This window comes from Taudactylus pleione, unplaced genomic scaffold (genome assembly GCF_031769625.1).
Source record: "Taudactylus pleione unplaced genomic scaffold, aTauple2 ptg002661l, whole genome shotgun sequence".
Classification (NCBI taxonomy): domain Eukaryota; kingdom Metazoa; phylum Chordata; class Amphibia; order Anura; family Myobatrachidae; genus Taudactylus; species Taudactylus pleione.
In genome coordinates, this window is record NW_028287037.1 from 135,446 (window position 1) to 148,905 (window position 13,460).

Here is a 13,460-nt window from a genome sequence, read left to right on the forward strand (position 1 = left end):
GGCCCCTCCCTCTGTCAACTTGCCCCACCCCCAAAATTCACCCTCCACTCCACCCCCCCTCTCTTTTCTTCACCCTCCACTCCACCCCCCCTCTCTTTTCTTCACCCTCCACTCCACCCCCCTCTCTTTTCTTCACCCTCCCCTCCCCCCCCGGCACTTTTCATCACCATCCACCATCTCGAAGATCTCCCCTCCATCTAGCCACCAGCACTGACCCACCTCCAAGGAGGAGGAGGATGGAGGGCCTCAAATATCCCAAAACCCAATGACCGGTATGTTTCCCTTTAAAATTTTTAATTTTTTTTTAGTGGAGACATTTTTAATTTGATAGACAATGTCTTGGATTTTTTCCACTGATACATATCACACATGTACAAACACTCATACTTGGGTATTTATTGTTTACCCTAACAAGGGTACTTCGTCCTTTTTGTGGTCGCCTTTTTGTGTGTTCATTTTTAATTTAGTATTTATACCATCTTTGCATTTGCCAGTACTTTGTTTTTTTCATCACAACTGGATCTTTGTTTAAACTAGATTTATTTGTTTAGTTTGTTTTGTAAACTTCTAATGTAAGTGCACAGAGAATGATATCATACACTAAAAACATTATATAAGACAATAAATAATATATTTAAATTTAAAAAACACGTAAAAATGTGCTTTACAAAATATGATCAGCTACAGATATAAGTATTTTAATGGACCTTATAAATATCAGTATATAAATAATGTTAAAATTCTAGAATTAAAATTTACAGAGAAAAAGAAGAATAAAAAGGAGAATAAAGGTACAAACATATTAAAATACTCCCTATAAAAATGGTGCAATCTCATAAGACTCATTCAACCCATATGGTACTAGAGTGTTCAAAGTAAATATCCAGAACATCTCCCTTTGCGATAGTTTTCTCTCTCTATCGCCACCCCTATCAGATAATAGTACTAATTCGATAGCTTTAAATTTCAGCCCTAATGGATCAGCATTATGATGTTTAGAAAAGTGCTTGTATATATTGTCGAAGCTGAATAATTGGCTGAGACAAGATCAGTTTAAAATTGAAGCGTGCGTGACGCCATCTTGCAAATGGCAGCTTGACTCCATTTTAGAAACAAGAATCTGCAAGACGCCATTTTGTGACCAGCATCATTTCAAGTTACAACTCAGGAGCTAAGAACAGATGGCAATGTTTTTGTTAATCTACCAAGGGCAACTGGAAGAACAAGCTTTCTGAGTAAAAGTAAATAGAATAGACAATGGGCATTTTTACATACAAATTGGGAATCCCTGGATGCAGATAAAGTATTTTTGTGGCAATTGTAATATAATCCAGGCATTGATCTACACAATTGGATTTGTCTGAATCCTAAACAGGTTTTAGCCACACACACAGACAGGATGGCCCCAACTTCACAGCTTGATTCACAGTTCACACAAGAGTCTGGGAGAACAAAAGAGGTTTTTTCCTTTGAACACAGGACAGGTGGGGGCCTGCTGACAGAGGGCATGTGGAACTACAATGCTCAGCAATCCACACTGCTGGATGTTCACTTCGTGTATGAGAAATTATGCACTTAAATCTCACCCATTAATAACTAGTGTCCTTATATCAAACCCCGAATACCCACAAATTACATATTCACACATAAGGTTCAATAAGCTCTAAAGTGTATGATTTAAGTTGGTTCAGTTAGTTAAATGCTGAGAAATAAAGATATTTGATAACTAAGGTATTATACATGCTAAACAAGTAGTGTTTGGAGTTGTACTGATGTGTATTCTTTTTACAGTATTCTGGTGTTATCAGTGAGGAGATCGCATCATGCATTCTCGAGTTATGGATCGCAGAGCCTACAAGCAACAAAATGTATATTTTAGGAACAGCTGTTAGGATGTTGCAGGGAGCGTGAAGAGGAAGATCCCCAGCTGTTAGAGGCAGGGAGAGTCTGTTTGAACCAGCCTGTTAAATGTGCTGTAACATGCTTCTCCCCTGGGAACCAATGATATCAGCAACAGACTTCCCTATTGTCCTGTTTATTCTGGGGGGGTATAAATATGAGTGCACGAATGCTGGTTCTCAGTCTTCATGCTGAACGCTGTATGACTAGGGGTCTCTTGCTGATGCCTATCTCCGGGTCCGGAAGCGCCTGCGTATGTATACTGTACTTGGGGTCTGTATAATTTCCTTTTGCACCTAAATTGTGTCTTGATCAATTGCGTGTAACTGTCTGAACTTTTATCTGAATATGACTTGTGCTTTGGAACCACAGATTCCACATCTAAGTCTTTATTAATGGTATGACTGCGTACGCAAAATAGCGTCATCCTTAGAGGTTTATAGGAAGGGTTTTAGAAGGTACAGGCAGGGGTATATAGAGGTTCATTTTAATATCAACAGATGGGGGCTCATCGAGTGAAGTCACTTACCTACTCACACGGCACATATGGCTATCGATGTCTCAGCAAAGGGTGGAGTGGCCACATGCAGGGTTTTCCTGCAACCGCTTTGTGCTGAAAAATCGCTATCCGTTTTCATGTGAGCCAAGGAAGCTGACTACAATCTAGGGACAAGAAAGTAAAAAGTTTGTTTTCCTTTGTTGATAGAACCTAATGCTTAGAGGGGTGCCGCAGTATTGAGTACATGGCTGAGATGCATTTTTGCATACTCAGTTAAAAAAGTAATTATACGGTTGTGCGGTAGTCGCATTATTGTGTATGCGGCTGGTCGCACAATAGCGTATACGTATTTCCAGTTGTGCTGCCACGTGTTTGAACAAAGCCATTGAGGTTTATATTTTTTTTCTATTACCAATATTTGGGTTAACGTGTATTTTTCTGTGCAGGAAAAAAGTGTGTAACAGTGAATATTTGTTGAACAAAGTTAAGGGTATCATATGATCCTTAAAGGCTAGGTGCAAGGGTTAGTCTAGCCGCTCGGTAAGCAGCTTTACCGTTCTATACACAGTAGCAGGTGTACATGTTGTCTTTGTTGTAGAGAAGTGCGTGAGAGTAGCCGACATATAAACTCTCATAGGTGTGGAAGTCGCCTTACTAAATCTTATCCGGGTGTGGAAGTTGCCTTACTAAATCTTATCCAGGTGTGTGGGCGCCACCGACTTAAATCGCCCACAGGTAAGTGAAAGTGTCTTGATTGTCTTTCACCGGTCTAAATCTTTATTGAAAAGCGTAGGAGTTGTCTCAGAATGGGAGCCACGCAAACAGTAGAGATGTTAGGCAATGATGTGCTGCTAATGGAGGCGCCGATCGGATCGGCCCGTCGTATCATGCATACCAAGTACGGTACTTATGCAATAAGGTATTGTGATTTATGGTTTAATATGACGAGGAAGAGTGTTAGACCGTTTCCCAGAATTGGTAGTTTTGACAAAAATGTGTTAGACAATGTCCGGGATCACATCAGTTTGATGCGCTCCCGAGAGAAAAAGGTTAAATATTTTGAATGTTTAAAACTGTGGCAGCATGAAGGGGATGCGTGGCTTCAAAATGTGCAAGCGACGCAAACTAGCATCGTGAGCACATTGCCAGAAAATACATCCGCGACGCTAAATTGCAATACGGGCGAGCCGCAAAATGTGCTGAAAGGTAGCGTCGTGGGGAGTATTGCCAGCAGTTCACGCTCACCTCCCCCACCTTATGTGGATGGAGGTGCAAGTACAGTTACCAATATACATATACTGTCTGAGAGGAGGCCACCTGAGCAAAGTTAGCCACTACACAGTGTTAGTGCCGTAGAACATACGGTGGCGTTACCCTCTGGGACGAAGTGCTTAGTACATAAGGAAAATGCGGTAATACCCCCATTTCTGGGGTTTTACCACATTTGCCCATTTAGTACATCCCAGCCAATGTGGGAAGTTTGGCACTCTGGAAAAGAAACAGTATGCTAGGCTGCCCTCCTACTTTAATAGTAGTATATAGATATCCTGTAGAAGCATCACTCCACATACTTTTAAATTAGTGTATATCTGTACCCTGAGGAACAGACCCATAGAGGTCTTGAAATATCGGTAACAGATTTGAACTATTTTAAACATTTGTGGAGTGCAGCCTCTTCCTTTCTACAGGATACCTATATGCTATATATAATATTAATATTCACAAAATAATTGTACCATAATTCTCTCTCTAGTGATTGATGACACTATGATTTTTATTTAGACTTTAGGGCCCCCCTGCCTTAAGTTCCCCAGGCCCCCCAAAGTCTTAATGTAGCTATGAGTCTGATAGCAGCAGCATGGGGGAGGAGGAGGCAAAGTTGCAGGCCTGGGCCGGCCTGGCTCTATCATTATGTGTAGAGCACCAGTGAGTAACTCACTTGTACCCCCTCTCCCTGCGTATTCAGGAGGCTTGGCCCTGCTCAGTTATGCGACATGATGTCATCACGTCACATCACAATTATACTGTCTGGGAGGCAGAGGATGAGCCATTCGAGGAGCCATGCAGGTCCGCGGCACAAATTCAAGTGCTCCCGGCAGATACGTTTGGCGGGGGGATGAGAGAAAGGTGCTGTGAAGAGATGGAAGTGGGTTCTGTGCTGTGAGGGCAGAGGAGGGGTCCGTGCTGTCAGGGCAAAGGGGGGGGTCTGTTCTGTGAGGGCAGGTGGTGGGGGTATGTGCCGAGAGGGGTCTGTGCTGAAAGGGCAGAGTGTGGATCTGTGCTGAGAGGGGCGATCTGTGCTGTGAGGGGAGAGGGGATCTGTGCTGTGAGGAGAGGGGGTTTGTGCTGAGAGGGGAGAGTGGTCTGTGCTGTGAGTAGAGAGGGGTTCTCAGAGGTAAAAGGGGTCTGTGCTGTGAGTAGAGAGGGGTGCTGTGAAGGGAGAGGGGTGCTAAGAGGGGCTTGTGAGTGAGGGGAGAGGGTCTGTGCTGAGTGGGTTCTGTGCTGTGAGGTGACAGGGTTTTTGTGTTGTGAGGGGAGAGGGGTTCTGTGCTGTGAGACAGGAAGTGAATGGGGTAGTATGTAGTTCTGTGAGGGGGCAATACGTGGTTCTGTGAGGGGCAGTGAAGGGGTAGTATGTGGTTCTGTGAGAGGGCAGTGAAAGGGGTAGTATGTGGTTCTGTGATGGGGGAGTGAAGGGGCTATGTGGTGCAGTGAGGTGGGCAATAACCGGGTCAGTGTGTGCATTAGGAGGGTCGATGTGCTATGGGGGGAAACAAGTGAGCTGGGATGGAGGTCAGTGTGCTGAATGCGTGGTCGCTGTGAGAGGGCAGTGAGTCAGTGTGATATGGACTGGCAGTGAGAGCTATAGAGGGGGCAATCAGTGGGGCCAAACTCTGAAAAGCTTAGCATAAATCAAGTGTATTTATACATACATAGCCGACGTTTCAAGGCCGTGGCGCTCCAGGGTGCTGTACAGCAGCATGAATTTGGAATTAAAGTATAATGCTATGTATTGTTTGGGGGAGGGGGGCCCCAAAACTGGTATCTTACCTAGGGCCCCATGAGTTCTAAATCCGTCTAGAGCTGATCCCAGTAGCTGCTCCCTATCATCATCCCACCATGAGCCTGGAGAATTGTGAGTTCCTCTAACAATAGCTATAATCAAGCACAGTATTGTATTGTATATTACATGGGTCAGAGCCGTGTTTCTTAGTAAACTTATAAATTAATAATGAAGAATAACATTTGGGCAGTTAATGGCCAGATCAATGGATCTGTTTTCTAAAGTGTTGATGGGAAATTCATTATCACTTATATTTTGTATTTTAGTATAACTATTTTTATTATATAGTGTAATGTTTGATATGTAGAAATGCTTTCGGTAACCATTTGGAATATAATTGATTCCTGCCCACAGGGCTCATGTTACTAGGGGCAATTATATGTAACACGATGTCATGTTTATTCATGTTTATGTGTAATTTTCTCCCAACAATTGTTACTGTTATTAATGTGCCTGAGTGGAAATCTAAAATGTCTGTGTGGTTTAATTTAAGAAAAATCACGGCACATTCATAGATAAAGACACAAGCAAAGTAATAAAGACTAAGTGGTAAATGGTCCCATACTGTACGTCTACTGGTCAATGACCGTAACCGCTGATCCATCAGGGAATTGGTGAAAATCTACATGTTAAAAATCCCTGATTTGCTGATCACTATCATATTTTGAGCGTGATTCGCAAATCAGTCAAAGCCAACATGTTTTCACTGATATCCTGACCTCGGCGATATACACGATAGATCTCGCTAAAAATATGTTCCTATGTTGAAATGTATGTCTGTGTATGAGTACTAAAATAACCGGAGTTTGAGCGCTGGACAGAGGGCATGCAGCACGCGATACATGCTGCTGCTATGCATAGATCTCACTCCCTTTTAAACATGTTCTGATGCTGGGCTGAGCTGTATAACCTCCTTTAATAGTGTGAAGGTGCCCACACACATACCGACTTTTCATCCAATTTGGCCGATTTCGTCGAATCGTGACGACAGATCATGTAAAAAATGGCCAAATCGTGAGTTTCTACTCTTGATCACGATGCCGATGCGCGTCCCCGCTCGTCGTACATCGCATCTTCAGATCTGCCGTGCTGTAGGGCAGATTAGCCAATCTGGGATACAATGCACTGACTGCACGATAGATCTTAAGTCAGATTGGACATTTTTAACTCCAAATCGTGACCACGACTGCCGGGGAGCTGCCTGGGTAGAGTTCAGGGAGAGTTCAGGTGAAATCGTGTACATTGGCTGATTGGGAGCAAGTCGATATGTGTGTGGGCACCTTTAGTTCTTTTGGCCATCATAGCAATAGCGCTGATTAGGATTACTATTGGGTTAATCCTGATTTTTTTATACTCACAGCGCTATGATACATGATTGCAATACATTTGGCAACATTGCAAAGGGTGGTCAATGAATAACACAGAAAAGGCACTATACGATTGCTCCTGACATGTCTGGATATTGAATTGGATTATACACACAAGAATTATGTGTATGATCCAGGATTAGATGCTTATGTGAGCAAAGTATTTGAGAGTATTAATGTCATTATGTATTAAAGACAAATAATTATACACGGAGTGAAGTAAAACCAGTATAGCCACATAAGCTAACCCTTTTGGTCACACTAGTAATGTTACAAAGATACTAATATATTACATTAAGAACACTTATAATGAGTGATTAACTAATGACATGTAATGGATATTAAGAGGGGTATTCAATATGGGAGCAAAAAGTCCGTGCTGGACTTTTCGCTCCACATCGGAGATTTTCCTGGGATAAAGTATCGGGCGTGCGCCCATATCCCCGTATTCAATATAAAACCTATGAAAACGGGAAGCTGCGAAGTGGGATCTGCGTAAAAAACCCGAAATTTTCCTGGAATAAATTGTAGGACCCCCTAAAAGTTGTAAAAACATGGGGGATCACTATGGGTACCCCTGTTTTAGCCTGCAAATGAAAGTCGGGGATTTAAATAGCCGCAGCAGGTGTTTTTTCCCGACATTGAAGAAGTGATGCAGAGGAGCACTTAGGGGTTTTTTTTCGTTTTTTTAAGTGGTCCCATCAAATTTGGGGTACATGAAAATGGGTTCTAGCGTATTTTTATGTCCCTAAAGTAAGTTTAAAAAAATTCTGCAACTATGCACCTGCCGCTAATAGCCTATTCTAGAAAACACCTGCCGCATACTCACAGAATAGCCCTGAACCTATTTCCCTATTTTTAAACACTTTTTTCCCATTTTTTTTTTCACCCCAATTTTTAAATAAATTTTTTGGGGTGTCCCTATTTTTTTTAAAAAAAAATTTTTGACACAGTTATTTTTAAAATGTAATTCCCAGGGGTGCAGGCTATTTTTTTTAAGCCTGCACCCCTAAACCCCAATTCTGCACTTTTTTTCACCACCTATTCAGTGGTGAAAAGTTATCCCTGTTTTTTTTCATAGACTTTTCGAACCTGCGAAAAGTCTTTGAAATTGAATACGGTGTAAAACCAAAACCTCCAAAAATGACGTCATTGGTGCGAAAACATCGCAAAACCGAAGTTTTCGCTCCATATTGAACACCCCTAATAGTGTTGTGATTAAATTCCCTGTTATTTATACAGGGGTATTATTTATGGGAAGGAGCATTAGCCTGGACGATAGCCTCGGATTGAAGTACATAGTGGATCAGTAACCATATTTGATTGACATATAATAAAATAACATAGTGTTACAGAGTACATCTCCATTAGGATCAACATAATAATTGATCTGGATAAATAATACTGTTCTAATTTATTTTAAACCAACCCACTCCCAGTCTATGGATATATTTTACAGTCATTTCAACTAATAGATGATATCAGTATTACACGACTATAATATTTGGCCTGAATAAAGGACCCTTTATGAGGTCGGCATATATATTACTGTGTATATTTGGAACTACACATATACATCAATGAGGTGAAAATAGCGATAACATTGGAACTTTGAGATCATTAGTATATTTTATTTTATATTTTGTGTGTTTTTATGTAAATATATTTCGCTAGCAATATTTTAGAATCTATATTAAAAGTTAAATTTTAATTTTATTATAATCCTTAGTTGCTGTAATAATTACTGTCTGATCATTCATACTATTATCCATGAGTGCCCCATGTAGGAATATTGTTCTTCTTTTTCTTGTTTGATTATTCTGTCTGTGCCAGCTTCTCTACCCATCCTTGTCTGAACTAGCCTTTTGCTGTTATTCTGTCTGTGCCAGCTTCTCTGCCCATCCTTGTCTGCACTAGCCTTTCTGCTATTATCCTGTCTGTGCCAGCTTCTCTGCCTTTCCTTGTCTGCACCAGCCTTCCTGCTATTATCCTGTATGTGCCAGCCTGTCTGCCCATACTTGTATGCACTAGCCTTTCTGCCTTTCTCCTGTCTGTGCCAGCTTCTCTGCCAATTCATGTCTGCACTAGCCTTCCTGTTATTACCCTGTATGTGCCAGCCTATCTGTCCATAGTTGTCTGCACTAGCCTTCCTGCTATTATTCTGTCTGTGCCAGCTTCTCTCCCCATACTTGTCTGCACTAGCCTTCCTGCTATTATCCTATCTGTGCCAGCTTCTCTGCCCATCCTTGTCTGCACTAGCCTTCCTGCTATTATCCTATCTGTGCCAGCTTCTCTGCCTTTCCTTGTCTGCACTAACCTTCCTGCTATTATTCTGTCTGTGCCAGCTTCTCTGCCCATACTTGTCTGTACTAGCCTTCCTGCTATTATTCTGTCTGTGCCAGCTTCTCTGTCCATACTTGTGTGCACTAGCCTTCCTGCTATTATTCTGTCTGTGCCAGCCTGTCTGCCCATCCTTGTCTGCACTAGCCTTCCTGCTATTTTCCTGTCTGTGCCAGCTTGTCTGCTCATCCTTGTCTGCACTAGCCTTCCTGCTATTTTCCTGTCTGTGCCAACTTCTCTGCCCATCCTTGTCTGCACTAGACTTCCTGCTGTTATTCTGTCTGTGCCAGCTTCTCTGCCCATACTTGTCTGTACTAGCCTTCCTGCTATTATTCTGTCTGTGCCAGCTTCTCAGCCCATACTTGTCTGCACTAGCATTCCTGCTATTATCCTGTATGTGCCAGCTTTTCTGCCCATCCATGTCTGCACTAGCCTTCCTGCTATTATCCTGTCTGTGCCAGCTTTTCTGCCCATCCGTCTCTGCACTAGCCTTCCTGCTATTATCCTGTATGTGTCAGCCTCTCTGCCCATACTTGTCTGCATTAGCCTTTCTGCCTTTCTCCTGTCTGTGCCAGCTTCTCTGCCCATTCTTGTCTGCACTAGCCTTCCTGTTATTACCCTGTATGTGCCAGCCTCTCTGCCCATCCTTGTCTGCACTAGTCTTCCTGCAATTATCCTGTATGTGCCAGCCTCTCTGCCCATCCTTGTCTGTACTAGCTTTCCTGCTATTATCCTGTCTGTGCCAGCTTCTCTGCCCATACTTGTCCGCACTAGCCTTCCTGTTATTATTCTATCTGTGCCAGCTTCTCTGCCCATACTTGTTTGTACTAGCCTTCCTGCTATTATCCTGTATGTGCCAGCATTTTTGCCCATCCGTGCTGGGCCATCTCTTCCATTGGGCTTGTTGGGCAGTTGCCCAGGGGCCCAAAGCTGGTAGGGGCCTGCCAACCAGCCCCCCTGCAGCTGGCAGCTGCGGCCAGTTGGTAAATTTGTGAAATTTTTATAAGCCAGCCGCCAGTGCACTGTATTCTGATCTAACCTCCCCCCCATCCCCTCTCACCCCCCCCTTCGTCCCCGGAGTACTTACCTCAGTCCCAGTTTCACTTCATGCGTCGGCTTCAAACCAGTCTCTCTGCATGTATGGGAGGTCTGATGGGCATGCAGGAGGGTTTAATTTTATTGACCATTTACATTTTTTTTTCCCCTGAATGGGTGGGTAGGGGCCAGAGTGAATTGCTTTGCCCAGGGCCCACATTGCTGTTAAGACAAGCCTCCATCCGTGTCTGCACTAGCCTTCCTGCTATTATACTGTATGTGCCAGCCTCTCTGCCCATACTTGTCTGCACTAGCCTTCCTGTTATTATCCTGTATGTGCCAGCTTCTCTGCCCATCCTTGTCTGCACTAGCTTTCCTACTATTATCCTGTATGTGCCAGCTTTTCTGCCCATCCGTGTCTGCACTAGCCTTCCTGCTATTATTGACTAGAGTCAAGCTCAACAGGGTCTTCTTTCCCCGCTGCCCATCCGTGTCTGCACTAGTCTTCCTGCTATTATCCTGTATGTGCCAGCCTCTCTGCCCATACTTGTCTGCACTAGCATTCCTGCTATTATTCTGTCTGTGCCAGCTTGTGTGCCCATACTTGTCTGCACTAGCCTTCCTGCTTTCATCCTGTTTGTACCAGCTTCTCTCCCCATACTTATGTGCACTAGTCTTCCTGCTATTCTCCTGTTTGTGCCAGCTTCTCTGCCCAGCCTTGTCTGCACTAGCCTTCCTGCTATTATCCTGTCTGTACCAGCTTTGCTTCCCATACTGGTGTGCACTAGCCTTCCTGCTATTATCCTGTCTGTGCCAGCTTTGCTCCCCATACTTGTGTGCACTAGTCTTTCTGCTATTCTCCTGTCTGTGCCAGCTTCCCTGCCCATACTTGTGTGCACTAGTCTTTCTGCTATTATCCGGTCTGTGCCAGCTTCTCTTCCCATACTTGTCGGCACTAGTCTTTCTGCTTTTCTCTTGTCTGTGCCAGCTTCCCTCCCCATACTGGAGTGCACTAACCATTCTGTTTTTCTCCTAAAGGTGCCAGCTTCTCTGCCCGAGCCGGCGCTGCAGGGCAGCAAAAATCACTGGAAAAATGGCGGCGGCCATATTCCCGGTAACTCGTGCATGCGCTGTCCCCGGTAAACAGCACAGGTGCCATTTTCCTGGAAACTCATGCATGCACAATAGATTCTGGCACTAAGCCAGAATCTACTGCCAGTCAGCCACTGCTGCGCTGCGGGACCGCCAGCGAGAGGAGGGCTTCTGTACATGGGCCCCCTTCTCTGTTGAAATGCCCCTGATCTATAGATGGTATTGCTTGGTGTATATGGTAATTGCGGTAAAACCTCTGAATATGGAATATCGGAGGTTTGATCGCATTTTTCTGCGTAGTGCATCCTGCCCCTAAACTCCCCTGCTAGCCAGTCAGTAGAAGAGGTGGCTACACAAAGCAGGACAATTATGAAGGTAAGGGGAGGGCAGAAACCATTCTCAAGGAGGATTTTCCACCCGCCCAACCTTAAAAAAAAAAGTCTGCTTGTTTGTCATTTTGCATTATCCTGTTATGTTGTCTGTTTTTTTTTTTTAGATATTTAAGTTTTGACTGATGCTGATTGCATTTTATTTGGTTCATGTTATTCACCACAATTACCGAGCAGGGTTAGAGGGGTGCACAAAGCATAGCAACTGGGGGGGAGCCAGAAGACATTTGCAGAGTCACCCACGGAGAATGGCCACACACCTGGCTCCATCTTTGTACAGCTGGGCCCAAGGGCTGCAGGGTGCAGGCGATATGCACCAAGGGGCAGGTTTCCCAGGGGGGGCATAATTGCAGGACTAAAAAATTTAGGTTGAACTCAACCCCAAACACTGGGAAATTGATAGAAGGCTTAAGGAGCCTTGCCCACCACTTTTTTCTTTGTGTATTTCTTTAGCAGCTCCTATCTCAAAGGTCCACCACATATATATGTGTATATCTCTGTGTTTATAAATAATCCACAGTCTTTTGTAGCAATAATATGCCTCAATGAGAATTAACAGGGGTATTCAATATGGGAGCGAAAACATAGTTTTTGCGTTAATATCGGAGGTATGATGTCATTATCGCAGGTTTTACTTTTACCCCGTGGGCCTGATTCAGAGGCGGACGCAAGTGGATGATCTTGTTCGACGAACGAGCGAGAAAATGTAATTTCAAGCGCTCGCTCGTAAGTTCGCTCGTAGCTAATCTTCCGCCCCAAAGTCTCCCAAACCCCTCCTCTAGCTAACGAACAATCAATCTTCTTTGGTTGTTTTGTATGCTCGCACAAGTCAATTCCGGAAGTGGACCTGTCAGATTTCGATTACTTGCTCGTTCATTCTGCATACATACTTTAATCGTTTCATGCCAATCAATCCATTAATTAGCTTAATTGCTCTTCACATGTTTGCAATCCGTTTTTTTTTACATTTTCAATAAACTTTATTCTTGTCCGTGTGTGTAATTTTTCACGCAGAATACGTATGGTTTCACCAATGGTTTACTTTATCAAAAATACATGTTTGAACCAATGATCCTATTGTTTTCATGTGTTTTTGATAGGCATATTTTAGTTTATTAATTTCTTTATTTAAATTAGCTTACGCATGTCACTGCATCAAGCCTATCATAACTCACATTATATTTTTTAGGCTGGAGGACACATGACTCATACAATAACCAATAGAATGGTTCCTGTTAATTTACCAAGTACATTAGCCAATCAAATTTTTTCTCTGGCCTTTATTAAAACTGTTTGGTGTAAAATAAATCATAGCCATCATGAGAGCCTCCGCGTTTACCAGGCGGGAGCTTTTGGTCCTAACGGAGGTGATGGACCGGCGGATCACCAGCCAGCGTCCCCCCATCAGCAACCACCAGAAGCGATCTGCCTATGTGGAGGTTCGCCGCCGCCTGCGCTCCTTCGGCTCACGCCGAAATATCGGGCAGCTAGAGAGCAGGTGGTCGGATCTGCGCTGCCGCACGCCATGCTTGCTGGCCTGTTTGCGGCTGCGGATAGATGAAAGTAAGTATTTGTTTTGGTTATTTTCTGGGCTTTTTTTGTGGCCCTATCTGCGTGTGCATGTTTTCAGTATAGCCCTGTTTGTTTATTGTGGCAGTATCTGCGTGTGCATGTTTTCAGTATAGCCCTGTTTGTTTATTGTGGCCCTATCTGCGTGTGCATGTTTTCAGTATAGCCCTATTTGTTTATTGTGGCCCTATCTGCGTGTGCATGTT